We start from the raw sequence: 23,574 nt of genomic DNA, 5'->3' as shown, positions 1-23,574 counted from the left end.
AGTCCCGACTACCAAAAATTATGCGCCCGAGTTACTCGCATTTGGAGTAATCGCGGGGGTCAGCTCGACCGAAGTGCAATGGACAAGCCTCACCCCGGAGGAACCGCCTTCATGATCACGGTATCCTCTACGCCAGGTAAGTATGCTTCTCCTCGGCCACAGGCGAATATTTGTAATGCGTCGCGCTATCGTAGTGGAACGAGAACTCTTGACGTTGTCGCATTCGGCGAAGAGCATGGTGCCGTGAATGTACTTGCTTCCTTAGAAACGCGCTGTTGGCCGTCGAGTTAGCAGGCAGACAGGCACAATAACGGCCTTCTGCAGAAAGCGATGCATTTTTCGTGCGGAAGACATCGCGACTCGCGGCGCCGGCCGTTGCTGGGGTTAAGTTACTGCACCCTCCGGGAGATGGCGGGCCATGTCGGGGTTACCGCCTTCGAGCCACCCTCTCCGCCTGAAAGTCGCCCTCTTTCTCGGCCGGTGTCAAAACGGCAAATGAGATTTGCTGAATGACTGTTTCTTCCAGCCACAGTGCAAGCCACAAAATCAATTATTCTCTTACCTTTGCTCCCTCCGTGGGAGCCCATAGTGCTAGGAAATACGGCAGCATTGTCAATCGCCCTTGTCTGTCGCTGAGCAACCGAAGGACCAAGCTCAGACTATCAGATGTTCTAAGGAAGCTGTATGCACTCGTGGGTGTTGTACACGAGGGACAAACATCACGTCAGCAGGCTCTTAAGGAAAGGCAATAATCAGCAAAAAACTGCAACTTACCCCATTGGACGCTGATGGAACAGAAGACACTTGAAGGTAAGGTAACACTTCTTTTTTTTTCTGTTCATCTCGAGCACGATCTGGAAAGCTCGGACGAAATTTGTGTTCTCTTTAATTCAGAATGTGGAGATATTTCCTTCACGCATATGAAAGTATAATGCTTCATTATTTAAGCTAGATGGAAAAGTTTAGGGGAAGTAATTAATTCGTTTAGGGCTGCACCACTACTAGGTAGCACTGTCAAAACAATGCCATTGCCATCTGATGGCAACACAGCTTGCTGCAGATTAATTTTGCGGCATTTCATAAATGATTAATATCTTATGACTATGGTGACGCTATGAGTAGTTTTATATGTGCAAACATTTGAAACTGCTGCAGGCATTACATTCACCCCTCTCTGCCTCTTTGCTTGGACATGGAGTAAGTAAGGATAATTAAATTGCTTGTTTTTGAAGTAGTAACAGTTCTGAAGTGTAAAGAAATGATATTAAACAATACAGTGTACATTTTTTTTTTTCCGAATGTAGTGATTCAACAACGAATTTATTTATTTATTCCTACCCTACCTCTGCAATTAGTGTACGTGAGTATTTCATTGGAACTGTTGCAATCGAAACCGAGCTTAATAATTTCATGCGGCCGTTTTCAGTCAGTCCTCCTCGTGCTTTAATTGGCTCATTTCCAAGCGTTATTTTAGGTTGCCTGCAAAGTTGTCAGATGAAACACAACCACTGCGACGAAAGGCCATTCCTTGGAGCAGGTAGACGTCAACTGCGGCGGGAAACTGTCGTGGCCAGGAAGATATTCACTGTGTGTGGAAGTTAAGTGAGGATCCGAAGCTGACTTGCCAGCACACGTTGCAGCAGTCACTCGCCAACGGCAGCGGGGTAAGAAAGGGGTGCAAATACGCCGGTTCTCGTCCGATCACCGACGTTGGGCTTGGATGGGTGGCCGCCTCGCCTGGGAGCACAGGGCGCTGTTGGCTAGAATCTATGTTTCTCGTTTTCGGTGCAGCTCGTCATGTTATTTCCTTCGATTCACATCCCCACAAGCTCCTCAAGTGCCGCAAGTCTGCAAGTCCGAGACGCTACGCTAGACGCTTGCTTCCGGCCCCTCATGTACCATGCCACCGCGCCAAAGCGTTCGGCTGGCCGATGGCCCCTGTACGCCCGCTCGCGCCACAGCAGTCACTGTGCTTGCAGGGAATGTCGCGCCGCCGAATAACGTTTGGCGCGCAATCCGTTTATGGACAGAGAATGCTAAAAGGGGCCGTTCGACCGTTAATACGGAAATCGTAGCCAAGTTGGATGGCCTGAGCCATCTCGCGGCTGCCGCTGCTATTACGAGCGCGCGTGCCACGCGGTTGAAGAGCAGTGCGCTGGCTCTGGCTTTCGACGCCGTTTCCTAGTGTGTTTTGTCGCTTCTAGTGGAGGCATCATCGGTTATGAGAAGCTGGTAAATTACTCACAGTCAGTACTTATCGTCCAACACGAGGAGAGGCTTTGATTGTAACGGAGATTAGCACCGGGACAGCGCGAACGCAGTCCCGACTACCAAAAATTATGCGCCCGAGTTACTCGCATTTGGAGTAATCGCGGGGGTCAGCTCGACCGAAGTGCAATGGACAAGCCTCACCCCGGAGGAACCGCCTTCATGATCACGGTATCCTCTACGCCAGGTAAGTATGCTTCTCCTCGGCCACAGGCGAATATTTGTAATGCGTCGCGCTATCGTAGTGGAACGAGAACTCTTGACGTTGTCGCATTCGGCGAAGAGCATGGTGCCGTGAATGTACTTGCTTCCTTAGAAACGCGCTGTTGGCCGTCGAGTTAGCAGGCAGACAGGCACAATAACGGCCTTCTGCAGAAAGCGATGCATTTTTCGTGCGAAGACATCGCGACTCGCGGCGCCGGCCGTTGCTGGGGGTTAAGTTACTGCACCCTCCGGGAGATGGCGGGCCATGTCGGGGGTTACCGCCTTCGAGCCACCCTCTCCGCCTGAAAGTCGCCCTCTTTCTCGGCCGGTGTCAAAACGGCAAATGAGATTTGCTGAATGACTGTTTCTTCCAGCCACAGTGCAAGCCACAAAATCAATTATTTCTCTTACCTTTGCTCCCTCCGTGGGAGCCCATAGTGCTAGGAAATACGGCAGCATTGTCAATCGCCCTTGTCTGTCGCTGAGCAACCGAAGGACCAAGCTCAGACTATCAGATGTTCTAAGGAAGCTGTATGCACTCGTGGGTGTTGTACACGAGGGACAAACATCACGTCAGCAGGCTCTTAACGGAAAGGCAATAATCAGCAAAAAACTGCAACTTACCCATTGGGACGCTGATGGAACAGAAAGACACTTGAAGGTAAGGTAACACTTCTTTTTTTTTCTGTTCATCTCGAGCACGATCTGGAAAGCTCGGACGAAATTTGTGTTCTCTTTAATTCAGAATGTGGAGATATTTCCTTCACGCATATGAAAGTATAATGCTTCATTATTTAAGCTAGATGGAAAAGTTTAGGGGAAGTAATTAATTCGTTTAGGCTGCACCACTACTAGGTAGCACTGTCAAAACAATGCCATTGCCATCTGATGGCAACACAGCTTGCTGCAGATTAATTTTGCGGCATTTCATAAATGATTAATATCTTATGACTATGGTGACGCTATGAGTAGTTTTATATGTGCAAACATTTGAAACTGCTGCAGGCATTACATTCACCCCTCTCTGCCTCTTTGCTTGGACATGGAGTAAGTAAGGATAAATTAAATTGCTTGTTTTTGAAGTAGTAACAGTTCTGAAGTGTAAAGAAATGATATTAAACAATACAGTGTACATTTTTTTTTTTCCGAATGTAGTGATTCAACAACGAATTTATTTATTTATTCCTACCTACCTCTGCAATTAGTGTACGTGAGTATTTCATTGGAACTGTTGCAATCGAAACCGAGCTTAATAATTTCATGCGGCCGTTTTCAGTCAGTCCTCCTCGTGCTTTAATTGCTCATTTCCAAGCGTTATTTTAGGTTGCCCTGCAAAGTTGTCAGATGAAACACAACCACTGCGACGAAAGGCCATTCCTTGGAGCAGGTAGACGTCAACTGCGGCGGGGAAACTGTCGTGGCCAGGAAGATATTCACTGTGTGTGGAAGTTAAGTGAGGATCCGAAGCTGACTTGCCAGCACACGTTGCAGCAGTCACTCGCCAACGGCAGCGGGGTAAGAAAGGGGTGCAAATACGCCGGTTCTCGTCCGATCACCGACGTTGGGCTTGGATGGGTGGCCGCCTCGCCTGGGAGCACAAGGGCGCTGTTGGCTAGAATCTATGTTTCTCGTTTTCGGTGCAGCTCGTCATGTTATTTCCTTCGATTCACATCCCCACAAGCTCCTCAAGTGCCGCAAGTCTGCAAGTCCCGAGACGCTACGCTAGACGCTTGCTTCCGGCCCCTCATGTACCATGCCACCGGCGCCAAAGCGTTCGGCTGGCCGATGGCCCCTGTACGCCCGCTCGCGCCACAGCAGTCACTGTGCTTGCAGGGAATGTCGCGCCGCCGAATAACGTTTGGCGCGCAATCCGTTTATGGACAGAGAATGCTAAAAGGGGCCGTTCGACCGTTAATACGGAAATCGTAGCCAAGTTGGATGGCCTGAGCCATCTCGCGGCTGCCGCTGCTATTACGAGCGCGCGTGCCACGCGGTTGAAGAGCAGTGCGCTGGCTCTGCTTTCGACGCCGTTTCCTAGTGTGTTTTGTCGCTTCTAGTGGAGGCATCATCGGTTATGAGAAGCTGGTAAATTACTCACAGTCAGTACTTATCGTCAACACGAGGAGAGGCTTTGATTGTAACGGAGATTAGCACCGGGACAGCGCGAACGCAGTCCCGACTACCAAAAATTATGCGCCCGAGTTACTCGCATTTGGAGTAATCGCGGGGGTCAGCTCGACCGAAGTGCAATGGACAAGCCTCACCCCGGAGGAACCGCCTTCATGATCACGGTATCCTCTACGCCAGGTAAGTATGCTTCTCCTCGGCCACAGGCGAATATTTGTAATGCGTCGCGCTATCGTAGTGGAACGAGAACTCTTGACGTTGTCGCATTCGGCGAAGAGCATGGTGCCGTGAATGTACTTGCTTCCTTAGAAACGCGCTGTTGGCCGTCGAGTTAGCAGGCAGGACAGGCACAATAACGGCCTTCTGCAGAAAGCGATGCATTTTTCGTGCGGAAGGACATCGCGACTCGCGGCGCCGGCCGTTGCTGGGGTTAAGTTACTGCACCCTCCGGGAGATGGCGGGCCATGTCGGGGGTTACCGCCTTCGAGCCACCCTCTCCGCCTGAAAGTCCGCCCTCTTTCTCGGCCGGTGTCAAAACGGCAAATGAGATTTGCTGAATGACTGTTTCTTCCAGCCACAGTGCAAGCCACAAAATCAATTATTTCTCTTACCTTTGCTCCCTCCGTGGGAGCCCATAGTGCTAGGAAATACGGCAGCATTGTCAATCGCCCTTGTCTGTCGCTGAGCAACCGAAGGACCAAGCTCAGACTATCAGATGTTCTAAGGAAGCTGTATGCACTCGTGGTGTTGTACACGAGGGACAAACATCACGTCAGCAGGCTCTTAAGGAAAGGGCAATAATCAGCAAAAAACTGCAACTTACCCCCATTGGGACGCTGATGGAACAGAAGACACTTGAAGGTAAGGTAACACTTCTTTTTTTTTCTGTTCATCTCGAGCACGATCTGGAAAGCTCGGACGAAATTTGTGTTCTCTTTAATTCAGAATGTGGAGATATTTCCTTCACGCATATGAAAGTATAATGCTTCATTATTTAAGCTAGATGGAAAAGTTTAGGGGAAGTAATTAATTCGTTTAGGCTGCACCACTACTAGGTAGCACTGTCAAAACAATGCCATTGCCATCTGATGGCAACACAGCTTGCTGCAGATTAATTTTGCGGCATTTCATAAATGATTAATATCTTATGACTATGGTGACGCTATGAGTAGTTTTATATGTGCAAACATTTGAAACTGCTGCAGGCATTACATTCACCCCTCTCTGCCTCTTTGCTTGGACATGGAGTAAGTAAGGATAAATTAAATTGCTTGTTTTTGAAGTAGTAACAGTTCTGAAGTGTAAAGAAATGATATTAAACAATACAGTGTACATTTTTTTTTTTCCGAATGTAGTGATTCAACAACGAATTTATTTATTTATTCCTACCTACCTCTGCAATTAGTGTACGTGAGTATTTCATTGGAACTGTTGCAATCGAAACCGAGCTTAATAATTTCATGCGGCCGTTTTCAGTCAGTCCTCCTCGTGCTTTAATTGCTCATTTCCAAGCGTTATTTTAGGTTGCCTGCAAAGTTGTCAGATGAAACACAACCACTGCGACGAAAGGCCATTCCTTGGAGCAGGTAGACGTCAACTGCGGCGGGAAACTGTCGTGGCCAGGAAGATATTCACTGTGTGTGGAAGTTAAGTGAGGATCCGAAGCTGACTTGCCAGCACACGTTGCAGCAGTCACTCGCCAACGGCAGCGGGGTAAGAAAGGGGTGCAAATACGCCGGTTCTCGTCCGATCACCGGACGTTGGGCTTGGATGGGTGGCCGCCTCGCCTGGGGAGCACAGGGCGCTGTTGGCTAGAATCTATGTTTCTCGTTTTCGGTGCAGCTCGTCATGTTATTTCCTTCGATTCACATCCCCACAAGCTCCTCAAGTGCCGCAAGTCTGCAAGTCCCGAGACGCTACGCTAGACGCTTGCTTCCGGCCCCTCATGTACCATGCCACCGGCGCCAAAGCGTTCGGCTGGCCGATGGCCCCTGTACGCCCGCTCGCGCCACAGCAGTCACTGTGCTTGCAGGGAATGTCGCGCCGCCGAATAACGTTTGGCGCGCAATCCGTTTATGGACAGAGAATGCTAAAAGGGGCCGTTCGACCGTTAATACGGAAATCGTAGCCAAGTTGGATGGCCTGAGCCATCTCGCGGCTGCCGCTGCTATTACGAGCGCGCGTGCCACGCGGTTGAAGAGCAGTGCGCTGGCTCTGGCTTTCGACGCCGTTTCCTAGTGTGTTTTGTCGCTTCTAGTGGAGGCATCATCGGTTATGAGAAGCTGGTAAATTACTCACAGTCAGTACTTATCGTCCAACACGAGGAGAGGCTTTGATTGTAACGGAGATTAGCACCGGGACAGCGCGAACGCAGTCCCGACTACCAAAAATTATGCGCCCGAGTTACTCGCATTTGGAGTAATCGCGGGGGTCAGCTCGACCGAAGTGCAATGGACAAGCCTCACCCCGGAGGAACCGCCTTCATGATCACGGTATCCTCTACGCCAGGTAAGTATGCTTCTCCTCGGCCACAGGCGAATATTTGTAATGCGTCGCGCTATCGTAGTGGAACGAGAACTCTTGACGTTGTCGCATTCGCGCGAAGAGCATGGTGCCGTGAATGTACTTGCTTCCTTAGAAACGCGCTGTTGGCCGTCGAGTTAGCAGGCAGACAGGCACAATAACGGCCTTCTGCAGAAAGCGATGCATTTTTCGTGCGGAAGACATCGCGACTCGCGGCGCCGGCCGTTGCTGGGGTTAAGTTACTGCACCCTCCGGGAGATGGCGGGGCCATGTCGGGGGTTACCGCCTTCGAGCCACCCTCTCCGCCTGAAAGTCGCCCTCTTTCTCGGCCGGTGTCAAAACGGCAAATGAGATTTGCTGAATGACTGTTTCTTCCAGCCACAGTGCAAGCCACAAAATCAATTATTTCTCTTACCTTTGCTCCCTCCGTGGGAGCCCATAGTGCTAGGAAATACGGCAGCATTGTCAATCGCCCTTGTCTGTCGCTGAGCAACCGAAGGACCAAGCTCAGACTATCAGATGTTCTAAGGAAGCTGTATGCACTCGTGGGTGTTGTACACGAGGGACAAACATCACGTCAGCAGGCTCTTAAGGAAAGGCAATAATCAGCAAAAAACTGCAACTTACCCCATTGGACGCTGATGGAACAGAAGACACTTGAAGGTAAGGTAACACTTCTTTTTTTTTCTGTTCATCTCGAGCACGATCTGGAAAGCTCGGACGAAATTTGTGTTCTCTTTAATTCAGAATGTGGAGATATTTCCTTCACGCATATGAAAGTATAATGCTTCATTATTTAAGCTAGATGGAAAAGTTTAGGGGAAGTAATTAATTCGTTTAGGCTGCACCACTACTAGGTAGCACTGTCAAAACAATGCCATTGCCATCTGATGGCAACACAGCTTGCTGCAGATTAATTTTGCGGCATTTCATAAATGATTAATATCTTATGACTATGGTGACGCTATGAGTAGTTTTATATGTGCAAACATTTGAAACTGCTGCAGGCATTACATTCACCCCTCTCTGCCTCTTTGCTTGGACATGAGTAAGTAAGGATAAATTAAATTGCTTGTTTTTGAAGTAGTAACAGTTCTGAAGTGTAAAGAAATGATATTAAACAATACAGTGTACATTTTTTTTTCCGAATGTAGTGATTCAACAACGAATTTATTTATTTATTCCTACCTACCTCTGCAATTAGTGTACGTGAGTATTTCATTGGAACTGTTGCAATCGAAACCGAGCTTAATAATTTCATGCGGCCGTTTTCAGTCAGTCCTCCTCGTGCTTTAATTGCTCATTTCCAAGCGTTATTTTAGGTTGCCTGCAAAGTTGTCAGATGAAACACAACCACTGCGACGAAAGGCCATTCCTTGGAGCAGGTAGACGTCAACTGCGGCGGGAAACTGTCCGTGGCCAGGAAGATATTCACTGTGTGTGGAAGTTTAAGTGAGGATCCGAAGCTGACTTGCCAGCACACGTTGCAGCAGTCACTCGCCAACGGCAGCGGGGTAAGAAAGGGGTGCAAATACGCCGGTTCTCGTCCGATCACCGACGTTGGGCTTGGATGGGTGGCCGCCTCGCCTGGGAGCACAGGGCGCTGTTGGCTAGAATCTATGTTTCTCGTTTTCGGTGCAGCTCGTCATGTTATTTCCTTCGATTCACATCCCCACAAGCTCCTCAAGTGCCGCAAGTCTGCAAGTCCCGAGACGCTACGCTAGACGCTTGCTTCCGGCCCCTCATGTACCATGCCACCGGCGCCAAAGCGTTCGGCTGGCCGATGGCCCCTGTACGCCCGCTCGCGCCACAGCAGTCACTGTGCTTGGCAGGAATGTCGCGCCGCCGAATAACGTTTGGCGCGCAATCCGTTTATGGACAGAGAATGCTAAAAGGGGCCGTTCGACTCGTTAATACGGAAATCGTAGCCAAGTTGGATGGCCTGAGCCATCTCGCGGCTGCCGCTGCTATTACGAGCGCGCGTGCCACGCGGTTGAAGAGCAGTGCGCTGGCTCTGGCTTTCGACGCCCGTTTCCTAGTGTGTTTTGTCGCTTCTAGTGGAGGCATCATCGGTTATGAGAAGCTGGTAAATTACTCACAGTCAGTACTTATCGTCCAACACGAGGAGAGGCTTTGATTGTAACGGAGATTAGCACCGGGACAGCGCGAACGCAGTCCCGACTACCAAAAATTATGCGCCCGAGTTACTCGCATTTGGAGTAATCGCGGGGGTCAGCTCGACCGAAGTGCAATGGACAAGCCTCACCCCGGAGGAACCGCCTTCATGATCACGGTATCCTCTACGCCAGGTAAGTATGCTTCTCCTCGGCCACAGGCGAATATTTGTAATGCGTCGCGCTATCGTAGTGGAACGAGAACTCTTGACGTTGTCGCATTCGGCGAAGAGCATGGTGCCGTGAATGTACTTGCTTCCTTAGAAACGCGCTGTTGGCCGTCGAGTTAGCAGGCAGACAGGCACAATAACGGCCTTCTGCAGAAAGCGATGCATTTTTCGTGCGGAAGACATCGCGACTCGCGGCGCCGGCCGTTGCTGGGGGTTAAGTTACTGCACCCTCCGGGAGATGGCGGGCCATGTCGGGGTTACCGCCTTCGAGCCACCCTCTCCGCCTGAAAGTCGCCCTCTTTCTCGGCCGGTGTCAAAACGGCAAATGAGATTTGCTGAATGACTGTTTCTTCCCAGCCACAGTGCAAGCCACAAAATCAATTATTTCTCTTACCTTTGCTCCCTCCGTGGGAGCCCATAGTGCTAGGAAATACGGCAGCATTGTCAATCGCCCTTGTCTGTCGCTGAGCAACCGAAGGACCAAGCTCAGACTATCAGATGTTCTAAGGAAGCTGTATGCACTCGTGGGTGTTGTACACGAGGGACAAACATCACGTCAGCAGGCTCTTAAGGAAAGGCAATAATCAGCAAAAAACTGCAACTTACCCCATTGGACGCTGATGGAACAGAAGACACTTGAAGGTAAGGTAACACTTCTTTTTTTTTCTGTTCATCTCGAGCACGATCTGGAAAGCTCGGACGAAATTTGTGTTCTCTTTAATTCAGAATGTGGAGATATTTCCTTCACGCATATGAAAGTATAATGCTTCATTATTTAAGCTAGATGGAAAAGTTTAGGGGAAGTAATTAATTCGTTTAGGCTGCACCACTACTAGGTAGCACTGTCAAAACAATGCCATTGCCATCTGATGGCAACACAGCTTGCTGCAGATTAATTTTGCGGCATTTCATAAATGATTAATATCTTATGACTATGGTGACGCTATGAGTAGTTTTATATGTGCAAACATTTGAAACTGCTGCAGGCATTACATTCACCCCTCTCTGCCTCTTTGCTTGGACATGGAGTAAGTAAGGATAAATTAAATTGCTTGTTTTTGAAGTAGTAACAGTTCTGAAGTGTAAAGAAATGATATTAAACAATACAGTGTACATTTTTTTTTTCCGAATGTAGTGATTCAACAACGAATTTATTTATTTATTCCTACCTACCTCTGCAATTAGTGTACGTGAGTATTTCATTGGAACTGTTGCAATCGAAACCGAGCTTAATAATTTCATGCGGCCGTTTTCAGTCAGTCCTCCTCGTGCTTTAATTGCTCATTTCCAAGCGTTATTTTAGGTTGCCTGCAAAGTTGTCAGATGAAACACAACCACTGCGACGAAAGGCCATTCCTTGGAGCAGGTAGACGTCAACTGCGGCGGGAAACTGTCGTGGCCAGGAAGATATTCACTGTGTGTGGAAGTTAAGTGAGGATCCGAAGCTGACTTGCCAGCACACGTTGCAGCAGTCACTCGCCAACGGCAGCGGGGTAAGAAAGGGGTGCAAATACGCCGGTTCTCGTCCGATCACCGACGTTGGGCTTGGATGGGTGGCCGCCTCGCCTGGGAGCACAGGGCGCTGTTGGCTAGAATCTATGTTTCTCGTTTTCGGTGCAGCTCGTCATGTTATTTCCTTCGATTCACATCCCCACAAGCTCCTCAAGTGCCGCAAGTCTGCAAGTCCCGAGACGCTACGCTAGACGCTTGCTTCCGGCCCCTCATGTACCATGCCACCGGCGCCAAAGCGTTCGGCTGGCCGATGGCCCCTGTACGCCCGCTCGCGCCACAGCAGTCACTGTGCTTGCAGGGAATGTCGCGCCGCCGAATAACGTTTGGCGCGCAATCCGTTTATGGACAGAGAATGCTAAAAGGGGCCGTTCGACCGTTAATACGGAAATCGTAGCCAAGTTGGATGGCCTGAGCCATCTCGCGGCTGCCGCTGCTATTACGAGCGCGCGTGCCACGCGGTTGAAGAGCAGTGCGCTGGCTCTGGCTTTCGACGCCGTTTCCTAGTGTGTTTTGTCGCTTCTAGTGGAGGCATCATCGGTTATGAGAAGCTGGTAAATTACTCACAGTCAGTACTTATCGTCCAACACGAGGAGAGGCTTTGATTGTAACGGAGATTAGCACCGGGACAGCGCGAACGCAGTCCCGACTACCAAAAATTATGCGCCCGAGTTACTCGCATTTGGAGTAATCGCGGGGGTCAGCTCGACCGAAGTGCAATGGACAAGCCTCACCCCGGAGGAACCGCCTTCATGATCACGGTATCCTCTACGCCAGGTAAGTATGCTTCTCCTCGGCCACAGGCGAATATTTGTAATGCGTCGCGCTATCGTAGTGGAACGAGAACTCTTGACGTTGTCGCATTCGGCGAAGAGCATGGTGCCGTGAATGTACTTGCTTCCTTAGAAACGCGCTGTTGGCCGTCGAGTTAGCAGGCAGACAGGCACAATAACGGCCTTCTGCAGAAAGCGATGCATTTTTCGTGCGGAAGACATCGCGACTCGCGGCGCCGGCCGTTGCTGGGGTTAAGTTACTGCACCCTCCGGGAGATGGCGGGCCATGTCGGGGTTACCGCCTTCGAGCCACCCTCTCCGCCTGAAAGTCGCCCTCTTTCTCGGCCGGTGTCAAAACGGCAAATGAGATTTGCTGAATGACTGTTTCTTCCAGCCACAGTGCAAGCCACAAAATCAATTATTTCTCTTACCTTTGCTCCCTCCGTGGGAGCCCATAGTGCTAGGAAATACGGCAGCATTGTCAATCGCCCTTGTCTGTCGCTGAGCAACCGAAGGACCAAGCTCAGACTATCAGATGTTCTAAGGAAGCTGTATGCACTCGTGGGTGTTGTACACGAGGGACAAACATCACGTCAGCAGGCTCTTAAGGAAAGGCAATAATCAGCAAAAAACTGCAACTTACCCCATTGGACGCTGATGGAACAGAAGACACTTGAAGGTAAGGTAACACTTCTTTTTTTTTCTGTTCATCTCGAGCACGATCTGGAAAGCTCGGACGAAATTTGTGTTCTCTTTAATTCAGAATGTGGAGATATTTCCTTCACGCATATGAAAGTATAATGCTTCATTATTTAAGCTAGATGGAAAAGTTTAGGGGAAGTAATTAATTCGTTTAGGCTGCACCACTACTAGGTAGCACTGTCAAAACAATGCCATTGCCATCTGATGGCAACACAGCTTGCTGCAGATTAATTTTGCGGCATTTCATAAATGATTAATATCTTATGACTATGGTGACGCTATGAGTAGTTTTATATGTGCAAACATTTGAAACTGCTGCAGGCATTACATTCACCCCTCTCTGCCTCTTTGCTTGGACATGGAGTAAGTAAGGATAAATTAAATTGCTTGTTTTTGAAGTAGTAACAGTTCTGAAGTGTAAAGAAATGATATTAAACAATACAGTGTACATTTTTTTTTTTCCGAATGTAGTGATTCAACAACGAATTTATTTATTTATTCCTACCTACCTCTGCAATTAGTGTACGTGAGTATTTCATTGGAACTGTTGCAATCGAAACCGAGCTTAATAATTTCATGCGGCCGTTTTCAGTCAGTCCTCCTCGTGCTTTAATTGCTCATTTCCAAGCGTTATTTTAGGTTGCCTGCAAAGTTGTCAGATGAAACACAACCACTGCGACGAAAGGCCATTCCTTGGAGCAGGTAGACGTCAACTGCGGCGGGAAACTGTCGTGGCCAGGAAGATATTCACTGTGTGTGGAAGTTAAGTGAGGATCCGAAGCTGACTTGCCAGCACACGTTGCAGCAGTCACTCGCCAACGGCAGCGGGGTAAGAAAGGGGTGCAAATACGCCGGTTCTCGTCCGATCACCGACGTTGGGCTTGGATGGGTGGCCGCCTCGCCTGGGAGCACAGGGCGCTGTTGGCTAGAATCTATGTTTCTCGTTTTCGGTGCAGCTCGTCATGTTATTTCCTTCGATTCACATCCCCACAAGCTCCTCAAGTGCCGCAAGTCTGCAAGTCCCGAGACGCTACGCTAGACGCTTGCTTCCGGCCCCTCATGTACCATGCCACCGGCGCCAAAGCGTTCGGCTGGCCGATGGCCCCTGTACGCCCGCTCGCGCCACAGCAGTCACTGTGCTTGCAGGGAATGTCGCGCCGCCGAATAACGTTTGGCGCGCAATCCGTTTATGGACAGAGAATGCTAAAAGGGGCCGTTCGACCGTTAATACGGAAATCGTAGCCAAGTTGGATGGCCTGAGCCATCTCGCGGCTGCCGCTGCTATTACGAGCGCGCGTGCCACGCGGTTGAAGAGCAGTGCGCTGGCTCTGGCTTTCGACGCCGTTTCCTAGTGTGTTTTGTCGCTTCTAGTGGAGGCATCATCGGTTATGAGAAGCTGGTAAATTACTCACAGTCAGTACTTATCGTCCAACACGAGGAGAGGCTTTGATTGTAACGGAGATTAGCACCGGGACAGCGCGAACGCAGTCCCGACTACCAAAAATTATGCGCCCGAGTTACTCGCATTTGGAGTAATCGCGGGGGTCAGCTCGACCGAAGTGCAATGGACAAGCCTCACCCCGGAGGAACCGCCTTCATGATCACGGTATCCTCTACGCCAGGTAAGTATGCTTCTCCTCGGCCACAGGCGAATATTTGTAATGCGTCGCGCTATCGTAGTGGAACGAGAACTCTTGACGTTGTCGCATTCGGCGAAGAGCATGGTGCCGTGAATGTACTTGCTTCCTTAGAAACGCGCTGTTGGCCGTCGAGTTAGCAGGCAGACAGGCACAATAACGGCCTTCTGCAGAAAGCGATGCATTTTTCGTGCGGAAGACATCGCGACTCGCGGCGCCGGCCGTTGCTGGGGTTAAGTTACTGCACCCTCCGGGAGATGGCGGGCCATGTCGGGGTTACCGCCTTCGAGCCACCCTCTCCGCCTGAAAGTCGCCCTCTTTCTCGGCCGGTGTCAAAACGGCAAATGAGATTTGCTGAATGACTGTTTCTTCCAGCCACAGTGCAAGCCACAAAATCAATTATTTCTCTTACCTTTGCTCCCTCCGTGGGAGCCCATAGTGCTAGGAAATACGGCAGCATTGTCAATCGCCCTTGTCTGTCGCTGAGCAACCGAAGGACCAAGCTCAGACTATCAGATGTTCTAAGGAAGCTGTATGCACTCGTGGGTGTTGTACACGAGGGACAAACATCACGTCAGCAGGCTCTTAAGGAAAGGCAATAATCAGCAAAAAACTGCAACTTACCCCATTGGACGCTGATGGAACAGAAGACACTTGAAGGTAAGGTAACACTTCTTTTTTTTTTCTGTTCATCTCGAGCACGATCTGGAAAGCTCGGACGAAATTTGTGTTCTCTTTAATTCAGAATGTGGAGATATTTCCTTCACGCATATGAAAGTATAATGCTTCATTATTTAAGCTAGATGGAAAAGTTTAGGGGAAGTAATTAATTCGTTTAGGCTGCACCACTACTAGGTAGCACTGTCAAAACAATGCCATTGCCATCTGATGGCAACACAGCTTGCTGCAGATTAATTTTGCGGCATTTCATAAATGATTAATATCTTATGACTATGGTGACGCTATGAGTAGTTTTATATGTGCAAACATTTGAAACTGCTGCAGGCATTACATTCACCCCTCTCTGCCTCTTTGCTTGGACATGGAGTAAGTAAGGATAAATTAAATTGCTTGTTTTTGAAGTAGTAACAGTTCTGAAGTGTAAAGAAATGATATTAAACAATACAGTGTACATTTTTTTTTTTCCGAATGTAGTGATTCAACAACGAATTTATTTATTTATTCCTACCTACCTCTGCAATTAGTGTACGTGAGTATTTCATTGGAACTGTTGCAATCGAAACCGAGCTTAATAATTTCATGCGGCCGTTTTCAGTCAGTCCTCCTCGTGCTTTAATTGCTCATTTCCAAGCGTTATTTTAGGTTGCCTGCAAAGTTGTCAGATGAAACACAACCACTGCGACGAAAGGCCATTCCTTGGAGCAGGTAGACGTCAACTGCGGCGGGAAACTGTCGTGGCCAGGAAGATATTCACTGTGTGTGGAAGTTAAGTGAGGATCCGAAGCTGACTTGCCAGCACACGTTGCAGCAGTCACTCGCCAACGGCAGCGGGGTAAGAAAGGGGTGCAAATACGCCGGTTCTCGTCCGATCACCGACGTTGGGCTTGGATGGGTGGCCGCCTCGCCTGGGAGCACAGGGCGCTGTTGGCTAGAATCTATGTTTCTCGTTTTCGGTGCAGCTCGTCATGTTATTTCCTTCGATTCACATCCCCACAAGCTCCTCAAGTGCCGCAAGTCTGCAAGTCCCGAGACGCTACGCTAGACGCTTGCTTCCGGCCCCTCATGTACCATGCCACCGGCGCCAAAGCGTTCGGCTGGCCGATGGCCCCTGTACGCCCGCTCGCGCCACAGCAGTCACTGTGCTTGCAGGGAATGTCGCGCCGCCGAATAACGTTTGGCGCGCAATCCGTTTATGGACAGAGAATGCTAAAAGGGGCCGTTCGACCGTTAATACGGAAATCGTAGCCAAGTTGGATGGCCTGAGCCATCTCGCGGCTGCCGCTGCTATTACGAGCGCGCGTGCCACGCGGTTGAAGAGCAGTGCGCTGGCTCTGGCTTTCGACGCCGTTTCCTAGTGTGTTTTGTCGCTTCTAGTGGAGGCATCATCGGTTATGAGAAGCTGGTAAATTACTCACAGTCAGTACTTATCGTCCAACACGAGGAGAGGCTTTGATTGTAACGGAGATTAGCACCGGGACAGCGCGAACGCAGTCCCGACTACCAAAAATTATGCGCCCGAGTTACTCGCATTTGGAGTAATCGCGGGGGTCAGCTCGACCGAAGTGCAATGGACAAGCCTCACCCCGGAGGAACCGCCTTCATGATCACGGTATCCTCTACGCCAGGTAAGTATGCTTCTCCTCGGCCACAGGCGAATATTTGTAATGCGTCGCGCTATCGTAGTGGAACGAGAACTCTTGACGTTGTCGCATTCGGCGAAGAGCATGGTGCCGTGAATGTACTTGCTTCCTTAGAAACGCGCTGTTGGCCGTCGAGTTAGCAGGCAGACAGGCACAATAACGGCCTTCTGCAGAAAGCGATGCATTTTTCGTGCGGAAGACATCGCGACTCGCGGCGCCGGCCGTTGCTGGGGTTAAGTTACTGCACCCTCCGGGAGATGGCGGGCCATGTCGGGGTTACCGCCTTCGAGCCACCCTCTCCGCCTGAAAGTCGCCCTCTTTCTCGGCCGGTGTCAAAACGGCAAATGAGATTTGCTGAATGACTGTTTCTTCCAGCCACAGTGCAAGCCACAAAATCAATTATTTCTCTTACCTTTGCTCCCTCCGTGGGAGCCCATAGTGCTAGGAAATACGGCAGCATTGTCAATCGCCCTTGTCTGTCGCTGAGCAACCGAAGGACCAAGCTCAGACTATCAGATGTTCTAAGGAAGCTGTATGCACTCGTGGGTGTTGTACACGAGGGACAAACATCACGTCAGCAGGCTCTTAAGGAAAGGCAATAATCAGCAAAAAACTGCAACTTACCCCATTGGACGCTGATGGAACAGAAGACACTTGAAGGTAAGGTAACACTTCTTTTTTTTTCTGTTCATCTCGAGCACGATCTGGAAAGCTCGGACGAAATTTGTGTTCTCTTTAATTCAGAATGTGGAGATATTTCCTTCACGCATATGAAAGTATAATGCTTCATTATTTAAGCTAGATGGAAAAGTTTAGGGGAAGTAATTAATTCGTTTAGGCTGCACCACTACTAGGTAGCACTGTCAAAACAATGCCATTGCCATCTGATGGCAACACAGCTTGCTGCAGATTAATTTTGCGGCATTTCATAAATGATTAATATCTTATGACTATGGTGACGCTATGAGTAGTTTTATATGTGCAAACATTTGAAACTGCTGCAGGCATTACATTCACCCCTCTCTGCCTCTTTGCTTGGACATGGAGTAAGTAAGGATAAATTAAATTGCTTGTTTTTGAAGTAGTAACAGTTCTGAAGTGTAAAGAAATGATATTAAACAATACAGTGTACATTTTTTTTTTTTCCGAATGTAGTGATTCAACAACGAATTTATTTATTTATTCCTACCTACCTCTGCAATTAGTGTACGTGAGTATTTCATTGGAACTGTTGCAATCGAAACCGAGCTTAATAATTTCATGCGGCCGTTTTCAGTCAGTCCTCCTCGTGCTTTAATTGCTCATTTCCAAGCGTTATTTTAGGTTGCCTGCAAAGTTGTCAGATGAAACACAACCACTGCGACGAAAGGCCATTCCTTGGAGCAGGTAGACGTCAACTGCGGCGGGAAACTGTCGTGGCCAGGAAGATATTCACTGTGTGTGGAAGTTAAGTGAGGATCCGAAGCTGACTTGCCAGCACACGTTGCAGCAGTCACTCGCCAACGGCAGCGGGGTAAGAAAGGGGTGCAAATACGCCGGTTCTCGTCCGATCACCGACGTTGGGCTTGGATGGGTGGCCGCCTCGCCTGGGAGCACAGGGCGCTGTTGGCTAGAATCTATGTTTCTCGTTTTCGGTGCAGCTCGTCATGTTATTTCCTTCGATTCACATCCCCACAAGCTCCTCAAGTGCCGCAAGTCTGCAAGTCCCGAGACGCTACGCTAGACGCTTGCTTCCGGCCCCTCATGTACCATGCCACCGGCGCCAAAGCGTTCGGCTGGCCGATGGCCCCTGTACGCCCGCTCGCGCCACAGCAGTCACTGTGCTTGCAGGGAATGTCGCGCCGCCGAATAACGTTTGGCGCGCAATCCGTTTATGGACAGAGAATGCTAAAAGGGGCCGTTCGACCGTTAATACGGAAATCGTAGCCAAGTTGGATGGCCTGAGCCATCTCGCGGCTGCCGCTGCTATTACGAGCGCGCGTGCCACGCGGTTGAAGAGCAGTGCGCTGGCTCTGGCTTTCGACGCCGTTTCCTAGTGTGTTTTGTCGCTTCTAGTGGAGGCATCATCGGTTATGAGAAGCTGGTAAATTACTCACAGTCAGTACTTATCGTCCAACACGAGGAGAGGCTTTGATTGTAACGGAGATTAGCACCGGGACAGCGCGAACGCAGTCCCGACTACCAAAAATTATGCGCCCGAGTTACTCGCATTTGGAGTAATCGCGGGGGTCAGCTCGACCGAAGTGCAATGGACAAGCCTCACCCCGGAGGAACCGCCTTCATGATCACGGTATCCTCTACGCCAGGTAAGTATGCTTCTCCTCGGCCACAGGCGAATATTTGTAATGCGTCGCGCTATCGTAGTGGAACGAGAACTCTTGACGTTGTCGCATTCGGCGAAGAGCATGGTGCCGTGAATGTACTTGCTTCCTTAGAAACGCGCTGTTGGCCGTCGAGTTAGCAGGCAGACAGGCACAATAACGGCCTTCTGCAGAAAGCGATGCATTTTTCGTGCGGAAGACATCGCGACTCGCGGCGCCGGCCGTTGCTGGGGTTAAGTTACTGCACCCTCCGGGAGATGGCGGGCCATGTCGGGGTTACCGCCTTCGAGCCACCCTCTCCGCCTGAAAGTCGCCCTCTTTCTCGGCCGGTGTCAAAACGGCAAATGAGATTTGCTGAATGACTGTTTCTTCCAGCCACAGTGCAAGCCACAAAATCAATTATTTCTCTTACCTTTGCTCCCTCCGTGGGAGCCCATAGTGCTAGGAAATACGGCAGCATTGTCAATCGCCCTTGTCTGTCGCTGAGCAACCGAAGGACCAAGCTCAGACTATCAGATGTTCTAAGGAAGCTGTATGCACTCGTGGGTGTTGTACACGAGGGACAAACATCACGTCAGCAGGCTCTTAAGGAAAGGCAATAATCAGCAAAAAACTGCAACTTACCCCATTGGACGCTGATGGAACAGAAGACACTTGAAGGTAAGGTAACACTTCTTTTTTTTTCTGTTCATCTCGAGCACGATCTGGAAAGCTCGGACGAAATTTGTGTTCTCTTTAATTCAGAATGTGGAGATATTTCCTTCACGCATATGAAAGTATAATGCTTCATTATTTAAGCTAGATGGAAAAGTTTAGGGGAAGTAATTAATTCGTTTAGGCTGCACCACTACTAGGTAGCACTGTCAAAACAATGCCATTGCCATCTGATGGCAACACAGCTTGCTGCAGATTAATTTTGCGGCATTTCATAAATGATTAATATCTTATGACTATGGTGACGCTATGAGTAGTTTTATATGTGCAAACATTTGAAACTGCTGCAGGCATTACATTCACCCCTCTCTGCCTCTTTGCTTGGACATGGAGTAAGTAAGGATAAATTAAATTGCTTGTTTTTGAAGTAGTAACAGTTCTGAAGTGTAAAGAAATGATATTAAACAATACAGTGTACATTTTTTTTTTTTCCGAATGTAGTGATTCAACAACGAATTTATTTATTTATTCCTACCTACCTCTGCAATTAGTGTACGTGAGTATTTCATTGGAACTGTTGCAATCGAAACCGAGCTTAATAATTTCATGCGGCCGTTTTCAGTCAGTCCTCCTCGTGCTTTAATTGCTCATTTCCAAGCGTTATTTTAGGTTGCCTGCAAAGTTGTCAGATGAAACACAACCACTGCGACGAAAGGCCATTCCTTGGAGCAGGTAGACGTCAACTGCGGCGGGAAACTGTCGTGGCCAGGAAGATATTCACTGTGTGTGGAAGTTAAGTGAGGATCCGAAGCTGACTTGCCAGCACACGTTGCAGCAGTCACTCGCCAACGGCAGCGGGGTAAGAAAGGGGTGCAAATACGCCGGTTCTCGTCCGATCACCGACGTTGGGCTTGGATGGGTGGCCGCCTCGCCTGGGAGCACAGGGCGCTGTTGGCTAGAATCTATGTTTCTCGTTTTCGGTGCAGCTCGTCATGTTATTTCCTTCGATTCACATCCCCACAAGCTCCTCAAGTGCCGCAAGTCTGCAAGTCCCGAGACGCTACGCTAGACGCTTGCTTCCGGCCCCTCATGTACCATGCCACCGGCGCCAAAGCGTTCGGCTGGCCGATGGCCCCTGTACGCCCGCTCGCGCCACAGCAGTCACTGTGCTTGCAGGGAATGTCGCGCCGCCGAATAACGTTTGGCGCGCAATCCGTTTATGGACAGAGAATGCTAAAAGGGGCCGTTCGACCGTTAATACGGAAATCGTAGCCAAGTTGGATGGCCTGAGCCATCTCGCGGCTGCCGCTGCTATTACGAGCGCGCGTGCCACGCGGTTGAAGAGCAGTGCGCTGGCTCTGGCTTTCGACGCCGTTTCCTAGTGTGTTTTGTCGCTTCTAGTGGAGGCATCATCGGTTATGAGAAGCTGGTAAATTACTCACAGTCAGTACTTATCGTCCAACACGAGGAGAGGCTTTGATTGTAACGGAGATTAGCACCGGGACAGCGCGAACGCAGTCCCGACTACCAAAAATTATGCGCCCGAGTTACTCGCATTTGGAGTAATCGCGGGGGTCAGCTCGACCGAAGTGCAATGGACAAGCCTCACCCCGGAGGAACCGCCTTCATGATCACGGTATCCTCTACGCCAGGTAAGTATGCTTCTCCTCGGCCACAGGCGAATATTTGTAATGCGTCGCGCTATCGTAGTGGAACGAGAACTCTTGACGTTGTCGCATTCGGCGAAGAGCATGGTGCCGTGAATGTACTTGCTTCCTTAGAAACGCGCTGTTGGCCGTCGAGTTAGCAGGCAGACAGGCACAATAACGGCCTTCTGCAGAAAGCGATGCATTTTTCGTGCGGAAGACATCGCGACTCGCGGCGCCGGCCGTTGCTGGGGTTAAGTTACTGCACCCTCCGGGAGATGGCGGGCCATGTCGGGGTTACCGCCTTCGAGCCACCCTCTCCGCCTGAAAGTCGCCCTCTTTCTCGGCCGGTGTCAAAACGGCAAATGAGATTTGCTGAATGACTGTTTCTTCCAGCCACAGTGCAAGCCACAAAATCAATTATTTCTCTTACCTTTGCTCCCTCCGTGGGAGCCCATAGTGCTAGGAAATACGGCAGCATTGTCAATCGCCCTTGTCTGTCGCTGAGCAACCGAAGGACCAAGCTCAGACTATCAGATGTTCTAAGGAAGCTGTATGCACTCGTGGGTGTTGTACACGAGGGACAAACATCACGTCAGCAGGCTCTTAAGGAAAGGCAATAATCAGCAAAAAACTGCAACTTACCCCATTGGACGCTGATGGAACAGAAGACACTTGAAGGTAAGGTAACACTTCTTTTTTTTTCTGTTCATCTCGAGCACGATCTGGAAAGCTCGGACGAAATTTGTGTTCTCTTTAATTCAGAATGTGGAGATATTTCCTTCACGCATATGAAAGTATAATGCTTCATTATTTAAGCTAGATGGAAAAGTTTAGGGGAAGTAATTAATTCGTTTAGGCTGCACCACTACTAGGTAGCACTGTCAAAACAATGCCATTGCCATCTGATGGCAACACAGCTTGCTGCAGATTAATTTTGCGGCATTTCATAAATGATTAATATCTTATGACTATGGTGACGCTATGAGTAGTTTTATATGTGCAAACATTTGAAACTGCTGCAGGCATTACATTCACCCCTCTCTGCCTCTTTGCTTGGACATGGAGTAAGTAAGGATAAATTAAATTGCTTGTTTTTGAAGTAGTAACAGTTCTGAAGTGTAAAGAAATGATATTAAACAATACAGTGTACATTTTTTTTTTTTCCGAATGTAGTGATTCAACAACGAATTTATTTATTTATTCCTACCTACCTCTGCAATTAGTGTACGTGAGTATTTCATTGGAACTGTTGCAATCGAAACCGAGCTTAATAATTTCATGCGGCCGTTTTCAGTCAGTCCTCCTCGTGCTTTAATTGCTCATTTCCAAGCGTTATTTTAGGTTGCCTGCAAAGTTGTCAGATGAAACACAACCACTGCGACGAAAGGCCATTCCTTGGAGCAGGTAGACGTCAACTGCGGCGGGAAACTGTCGTGGCCAGGAAGATATTCACTGTGTGTGGAAGTTAAGTGAGGATCCGAAGCTGACTTGCCAGCACACGTTGCAGCAGTCACTCGCCAACGGCAGCGGGGTAAGAAAGGGGTGCAAATACGCCGGTTCTCGTCCGATCACCGACGTTGGGCTTGGATGGGTGGCCGCCTCGCCTGGGAGCACAGGGCGCTGTTGGCTAGAATCTATGTTTCTCGTTTTCGGTGCAGCTCGTCATGTTATTTCCTTCGATTCACATCCCCACAAGCTCCTCAAGTGCCGCAAGTCTGCAAGTCCCGAGACGCTACGCTAGACGCTTGCTTCCGGCCCCTCATGTACCATGCCACCGGCGCCAAAGCGTTCGGCTGGCCGATGGCCCCTGTACGCCCGCTCGCGCCACAGCAGTCACTGTGCTTGCAGGGAATGTCGCGCCGCCGAATAACGTTTGGCGCGCAATCCGTTTATGGACAGAGAATGCTAAAAGGGGCCGTTCGACCGTTAATACGGAAATCGTAGCCAAGTTGGATGGCCTGAGCCATCTCGCGGCTGCCGCTGCTATTACGAGCGCGCGTGCCACGCGGTTGAAGAGCAGTGCGCTGGCTCTGGCTTTCGACGCCGTTTCCTAGTGTGTTTTGTCGCTTCTAGTGGAGGCATCATCGGTTATGAGAAGCTGGTAAATTACTCACAGTCAGTACTTATCGTCCAACACGAGGAGAGGCTTTGATTGTAACGGAGATTAGCACCGGGACAGCGCGAACGCAGTCCCGACTACCAAAAATTATGCGCCCGAGTTACTCGCATTTGGAGTAATCGCGGGGGTCAGCTCGACCGAAGTGCAATGGACAAGCCTCACCCCGGAGGAACCGCCTTCATGATCACGGTATCCTCTACGCCAGGTAAGTATGCTTCTCCTCGGCCACAGGCGAATATTTGTAATGCGTCGCGCTATCGTAGTGGAACGAGAACTCTTGACGTTGTCGCATTCGGCGAAGAGCATGGTGCCGTGAATGTACTTGCTTCCTTAGAAACGCGCTGTTGGCCGTCGAGTTAGCAGGCAGACAGGCACAATAACGGCCTTCTGCAGAAAGCGATGCATTTTTCGTGCGGAAGACAT

The 23,574-nt window shown here is 49.6% G+C and overlaps 10 non-coding genes and 1 pseudogene across 10 annotated transcripts; all 11 read right to left on the bottom strand.

Moving 5' to 3' along the window:
- On the bottom strand, nucleotides 1-144 carry LOC124748952 (annotated as a pseudogene; the record flags this gene model as incomplete).
- Nucleotides 145-2,301: 2,157 nt separating this feature from the next.
- LOC124748951 lies at nucleotides 2,302-2,463 on the bottom strand. Its single transcript, XR_007011726.1, has one exon. It is a non-coding gene; the product is annotated as a U1 spliceosomal RNA (small nuclear RNA).
- A 2,162-nt stretch (nucleotides 2,464-4,625) lies between these two features.
- LOC124748950 lies at nucleotides 4,626-4,787 on the bottom strand. Its single transcript, XR_007011725.1, has one exon. It is a non-coding gene; the product is annotated as a U1 spliceosomal RNA (small nuclear RNA).
- Nucleotides 4,788-6,953: 2,166 nt separating this feature from the next.
- On the bottom strand, nucleotides 6,954-7,115 carry LOC124748949. The gene has a single exon (XR_007011724.1). It is a non-coding gene; the product is annotated as a U1 spliceosomal RNA (small nuclear RNA).
- A 2,162-nt stretch (nucleotides 7,116-9,277) lies between these two features.
- On the bottom strand, nucleotides 9,278-9,439 carry LOC124748948. The gene has a single exon (XR_007011723.1). It is a non-coding gene; the product is annotated as a U1 spliceosomal RNA (small nuclear RNA).
- Nucleotides 9,440-11,598: 2,159 nt separating this feature from the next.
- Nucleotides 11,599-11,760, bottom strand: LOC124748947. Its single transcript, XR_007011722.1, has one exon. It is a non-coding gene; the product is annotated as a U1 spliceosomal RNA (small nuclear RNA).
- Nucleotides 11,761-13,918: 2,158 nt separating this feature from the next.
- Nucleotides 13,919-14,080, bottom strand: LOC124748944. The gene has a single exon (XR_007011720.1). It is a non-coding gene; the product is annotated as a U1 spliceosomal RNA (small nuclear RNA).
- A 2,159-nt stretch (nucleotides 14,081-16,239) lies between these two features.
- Nucleotides 16,240-16,401, bottom strand: LOC124748943. The gene has a single exon (XR_007011719.1). It is a non-coding gene; the product is annotated as a U1 spliceosomal RNA (small nuclear RNA).
- A 2,159-nt stretch (nucleotides 16,402-18,560) lies between these two features.
- Nucleotides 18,561-18,722, bottom strand: LOC124748942. Its single transcript, XR_007011718.1, has one exon. It is a non-coding gene; the product is annotated as a U1 spliceosomal RNA (small nuclear RNA).
- A 2,159-nt stretch (nucleotides 18,723-20,881) lies between these two features.
- LOC124748941 lies at nucleotides 20,882-21,043 on the bottom strand. Its single transcript, XR_007011717.1, has one exon. It is a non-coding gene; the product is annotated as a U1 spliceosomal RNA (small nuclear RNA).
- A 2,159-nt stretch (nucleotides 21,044-23,202) lies between these two features.
- On the bottom strand, nucleotides 23,203-23,364 carry LOC124748940. The gene has a single exon (XR_007011716.1). It is a non-coding gene; the product is annotated as a U1 spliceosomal RNA (small nuclear RNA).
- Nucleotides 23,365-23,574: the final 210 nt, after the last annotated feature.

Source organism: Schistocerca piceifrons, unplaced genomic scaffold, assembly GCF_021461385.2.
Source record: "Schistocerca piceifrons isolate TAMUIC-IGC-003096 unplaced genomic scaffold, iqSchPice1.1 HiC_scaffold_423, whole genome shotgun sequence".
NCBI classification, from domain to species: domain Eukaryota; kingdom Metazoa; phylum Arthropoda; class Insecta; order Orthoptera; family Acrididae; genus Schistocerca; species Schistocerca piceifrons.
Note: the sequence above shows the minus strand (reverse complement) of the source record. Positions and strands in the feature narration are given on the sequence as shown.